General features: G+C 37.7%; 1 long non-coding RNA gene across 1 annotated transcript; it reads left to right on the plus strand.

Annotated features, from left to right (window-relative positions):
* The first annotated feature begins 4,423 nt into the window (after window positions 1–4,423).
* LOC133392088 (uncharacterized) lies at window positions 4,424–5,444 on the plus strand. The gene is made up of 3 exons (XR_009765436.1): window positions 4,424–5,094; window positions 5,184–5,265; window positions 5,349–5,444. It is a non-coding gene; the product is annotated as an uncharacterized LOC133392088 (long non-coding RNA).
* Window positions 5,445–5,813: the final 369 nt, after the last annotated feature.

The following is a 5,813-nucleotide window of genomic DNA, read 5'->3' on the forward strand; positions in this document are numbered from 1 at the left end:
GTTTTAAAGAGTGCGCAAAAACGTTGTAAATGTGCAGTGTTTGTGAACTACAGGTAAGAAAATAAGTGTGGAATCGTGCATAGTTGTTTTTTATTTGTTGCACCTTGCAACTTCAAAAAATATTTCAGGTGTGTTTCTAGTGGCTCGACCATTGCATGTTTTTGTTAAAATGGTGTAACTTGTACCCCGGTTATACCTGTTATTAAAAGTATACAAGCATTGTTTTAAAATATTTACCTATAATAAAAACACCGTGCCCCTTGCGATGGTTGGATATTTGTGTATCCTTACCTGATCTTTAAAAATAAATCTACCTATTACCTACTACTCAAAGTATTGGCGAGTCATTTTGTTACCTTTATCGTGCTTATAAAAATAAACACATACTGTTATTCTGTCAATTGCATTCGGGCAGTCACCTCATAAGGACTTTAACAGTCGCATTCCTTCAAAAGTCTGTTATATAGTTGAATAGTGATTTGTCAGACAAATACACCATTTTGTGAACTTACGTAAATTGTGTGTTATCAATATTAAAACAATGGAGAATCGTGAAACTGAGAATCGTGAAATTGAGAATTGTGAAAAACGTGGAACAAGTGCGGAAAAAAGGATGCGTGAAACAAGTTCAGACAAAAAGATGCGGGAAACAGGTTCGATGTATAAAATCATAAAAAAAATCAACAACCGATACGATGCCGAATCCTTGGGCGAAACTAGCACATCTGACCTACATAGCATAAATCTGGCATCTTCAGATGAAGAGATCCCTAGTGCTTCAAACATGCCGTTATCAAGTGAATATCAAGAATTTATCGGCTGCCCAGAAGAACAGACAATTGAAGAAGAACGGATCGTCGAAGCAGAATACATTAGTGATTGGATCAATTTTGACGAGTGTGACAATGTAGAAAATTATGAAATCATAGATGACACCGAAAACATAGTAGAGACAGCCTCCGATAATTCACAGCAAACGGCACCAAATAATAGTGAGGCGATGGCGGAACGACTCCGAAATTGGGCATTGAAAACATACCAAACGCATTCGGCTCTCAACGGATTGTTAGAAATATTACGGGATACAACCAGTTACAAGTTACCCAAAGATGCGCGAACACTGCTAAGAACGAAGCAATGTGGAAAAGAAATACAGCAAATAGCTGGAGGAGAATTTTGGTATCCAGGAATAAAAGCAGCTCTGTTGAAACAATTTGGAAATGTCCAGCCAAGAGTAAACAAATTTTCATTAAATTTCTCTATGGATGGCCTGCCGTTACACAAAAGCTCTCGTAAGCAGTTTTGGCCAATACTAATGAGCATTGAAGAGTTACCCGAGGTTCCAGTATTAATGGTTGGAAATTTTTTGGGGCAATCAAAACCTGCAAACCTAAAGGAATACCTTGACCCTTTAGTAAATGAACTCAACGAATTGATGGAGAAAGGCATTCAAATAGCCAATAAACTGATAACAATATGCGTTTGGGCTATCATCGCTGACTCACCTGCGAGAGCATTTATAAAAGGTAGGTTGCGCTAAACATGTACAAATCATGACATTTTATTATTTTATAATTTTGGTATTACTAAATATTAACATGTGCTTATTGTATCTATTTTTTTTCTTTTACTATTAGGAGTAGCCTACTTCAATCACAAAAATGGATGCCAGAAATGTACCGTTGAAGGTAAATTTGACAAAACTGCAAAAGTGATGTGTTTTCTCGACATAGACGCACCGCCGAGAACGCACAATGATTTTGAGAACTCCAAGTACGGTGAACATCACAGGGAAACAACGCCACTTATACGTCTTCTCCACTTCGATATCATAAAGAATGTAATTATTGCTGATCTGTTGCACCTGATTGACTTTGGAGTAACACGAACGTCAATTACTGGTTGGAAATCCGGCAAGTTAGGTGGAGGCCCTAAATGGAGTCAAGATACATTAAATAGAATCAATAACATTCTTGACAAGGTGGAAATTCCTTTAGAATTTCACCGCAAATTGCGAAGTATTGAAGATACTGGTTTTTGGAAAGCCAGTGAATTTAATATGTTTTTGAACTATGCCAGTTTCATAGTGTTGAAAGAGGTGTTAACTAAAGAACAGTATGAACATTTCATGCTATACTTTTGTGCGATTAGACTATTCTCTTTCGAATGCTACAGAGAGCATTGGCCAGCTGCACATTTGATGCTTAAACAGTTTGTTGCACAGTATGCAACAATTTACGGGCAACATCGTGTCACCAGCAATGTGCATAATTTATTGCATGTTTACGAAGATGTGCAAAAATTTGGACCTCTTGTTAAATTTTCTTCTTATCGCTATGAAGCTAAATTACAGGATATCGGTAAAACCCTACGAAATGGCCATAAAGTTTTAGTACAGACAGCAAACAGGATTTCAGAACAGATTCCAACACGTTCATCAAGCAGTGAGAATTCACCGTTTCCTTACATTGAATCAAAAAGTAATGGGGTAGTTGTGCACGTCAGCTCGATTATTACTTTATATCCCAGTAAACAAAAAAATTGGTTTTTAACTCACGATGATTATATTGTTCAATATTGCAGTGCCAAAGTGGAAGGATCAGTTATTTACATAAGCGGAAAAGCTTTTAGTGAAATAGATGAAACTACCACATACCACTCCTCTAAGTGGATGATAGATATATATGAAGTGAATGTGTGCGATCTTTCCACAGAAGAAATGGTATTTTTAACATCAGATATAAAATTTAAAATGGTAGCAATTAATGTTAGTGATAGCAAAATAGTATTAGTACCTATGCTTCATACTTTATTATAAAACATATCAATAAATTAAAATGTTATATTATGCAACGGTGAATAAACCCATAACTTGTGTTGTATTTATTTGTTTTCTATGTATCTCATAAGAAAATGCAAGAATTTTTTCAAACGCATTGTGATAAGAATAAATGTATTAAAATATTGTTTTCAGATAAATTTATTTCTAGAAAGTAACATGTATCCGTTTATTATAATTCATGTGGTCAATCAAGTAAACCAGCCTCTATCAGAGGTGCACAGTCTTTCTAGAGCTAATTCACTTTAATAAAACTTATCCTACCGGGGAAAATCTTATGTTCCTTCTAGTTTCAAAGAAGAAATATGTAGCATACAGCCTTTTTATCATTTGGATGAAATGATTTAAAAGATATTTAAATTATATTTTGGCGCAAAGTCCTGCGCGGACAAAAACAATTAAAATTTTAAAAAGATATGTTTTTATTTACATCACAGTTCGTTTTATTTGTTGCACCTTATCATACTAATTGTAATTCTATTATAATATGTACATCACAGTTCTTTTCATTCATTGCAGCTTATTGTACTTATTGGAATTCTAATATACTATATACATCACAGTTCGTTTTATTTGTTGCACCTTATCATACTAATTGTAATTATATTACAATATGTACATCACAGTTCTTTTCATTCATTGCAGCTTATTGTACTAATTGTAATTCTAATATACTATATACATCACAGTTCGTTTTATCAAAAAAAAAAAAGTTCCTTCGCGAGGACGGTAATGAGGTGTTGTTAATTTTGATTCCTCATATTCGCTTCTTTCACTAGCATGTTTGAGTTTTTGTTGAATTATTTTCTCAACATATTCCAATTCTACTTCGACACCAATATGGTTTGTTGCCACAGCCTGAAACAAACGCACAATATTTACATATCTGCTAAACTGTAACTTAGCAACAACATTAATCCTTCCAGACCAGCTGAATTTCGCAAAAAACTTTTTATCGAAAAGTATGTCTATTGCATAGTGCAATCTATGTCTGGCATATTGAGAATTAATTTCAGCATCAATGCGTTGCACTATTGCATAGAAATATGTTGGGTCTGATTGTAATTTTTCTTCCATTTGTTCCAACATTTCCAAATTTCTTATTTTCTCTAAATGAAGAGAAAATGCATTTAGTCGAATTTTTTGCATTGGTTTCACGATATTAAAAATTTCGGTTATCATCACGAAAGCTTGATCACTTTGGGCTTTTTCTTTTTTTTTTCAACACGACACTCCTCGCAACATGTATGTCCTTTGGAGGTCTGGTTTACTGAATCACTGTCATAAATCTGGTGCATGTGGTTATGTGAAGTAACTTGATTTGTTTCTATGGCTTCTCGGGACTCTATGTTTGAAAACAATGCGGAATTCGGCGGCAAAATCTCATCCGATAATATCATCACCGGACACGGAGTTTTTTTCAACGGATTTGACAACACACTTGTAGAACCACTCGACGTTGGATGCAACGAGGAATCCCCTACAGATGCGCCTAATGTTGAAGCTGTCGACGTGGACGGATTTAAACACCTTAAAATCGTGCCACGAGGAAGGCTAGCTGCCAGCGTGGCAATATCCGGTAAACTTTGCTCAGGTGCTTTGGACGAGGATGGTTGTGGATTGCAATTTAAAACTGTCGACGCGGTCGGCTGTACACAAATCATCGTGGCGTCAGGAAAACTTTCTGCGAAAGAATATTCTTCTATGTTTGACGATACTGCTGTGTATGATACTGGAGACATCAACGGTTCAACACATTGCATCATCCAGGAACCAGGACCAGAAAGGCAGGATGTGGTAGGCCCTGTTGTAACTGCACCCTCTGCTTCACCAGTCGAGGTCGGATATTGTTCCGTCGTACCACTATTTGCCTCAATATCGGCCCGGTAGTTCTTTTTTCCTGGACGACGGGTAATAGCATGCGTAGGAATATGTTCCGACGTGTTTAACAGTCGAATTGCTTTACCGGGGCCATGTGTCAATTTCGCGGCCGATGGAATGTGGATTTGATCTTTGCTACACGAAGCAACACTCGAACTAGGCGCGGACGCATCTTGCACGTGCAGCACTGCAACCTGTTCCAACGGTGGTAGATCATTCATAGCCGTATTAGGCACATGGGACCTGAGCGTTGCTTGCGTGGCAAGGATATCCAAGGCCGACATTAAATGGATTGCACTTTGCGCACCTTGTTCAGTCTCCGTTGCCATAAGGCGCGCGTGTTTAGCCGGCGTCGACATCTGCAATTTGAAAAGGTAAATTAAAATCCACTTCATCTTATGCTTATTAATAATAGTTGTTTTTACATGTCACATAACTCACATTGTTCCTTTTTCTTCACAAGCTCGATTGCTTAACTCGTCGAAACAAACAAACTGCAACGAATGCGGACTGAAATTACGAATGACAAATACAAATAATAAAAGGTGACCACACTTTTGTATTTCACATATTAACTTACAAATCACTTGCTTATATTTTAACACAAACTTTTAACTATTTTTTTCAGGATCTACGCACTTTACGATGTTGTCGGTACCGAAATGCAAACAAATGTGAATTGACAGTCGAAATAAACCGGCGTAAGCGATGATACACACACAAATGTAGTTCAGCGATCTTTCACGCACACCACGGAAAAGAAATATTGCAAAGTGCGGCAACAGCGCAGCGCGCAAGTGCGGCAACAGCGCAGCGCAAACCGAAAGAAACACGAGAGAGCAAGAACAGCTGATCCGCGCATCCAGCGCAGCGCGAGAGGAAAAAAACGGGAGGGAGGGGGTATCAGCTGATCAGCTGTTTTGTATCGCGAGAGCGCCCCATGTAATTTGAAGGCAAACGAGAGAGCGCTGCGCGCGCTTACTCTCAATTCGGAAAAAAAGCGCTTCCGCTCGACTATGGCGGCCAATACAAAATCGACCGAACCTCTTCCCCCTGTTTCTACATGCCCCTCGCCTGTAAATTTCGCTCTCTT

Source organism: Anopheles gambiae, chromosome 2, assembly GCF_943734735.2.
Source record: "Anopheles gambiae chromosome 2, idAnoGambNW_F1_1, whole genome shotgun sequence".
Classification (NCBI taxonomy): domain Eukaryota; kingdom Metazoa; phylum Arthropoda; class Insecta; order Diptera; family Culicidae; genus Anopheles; species Anopheles gambiae.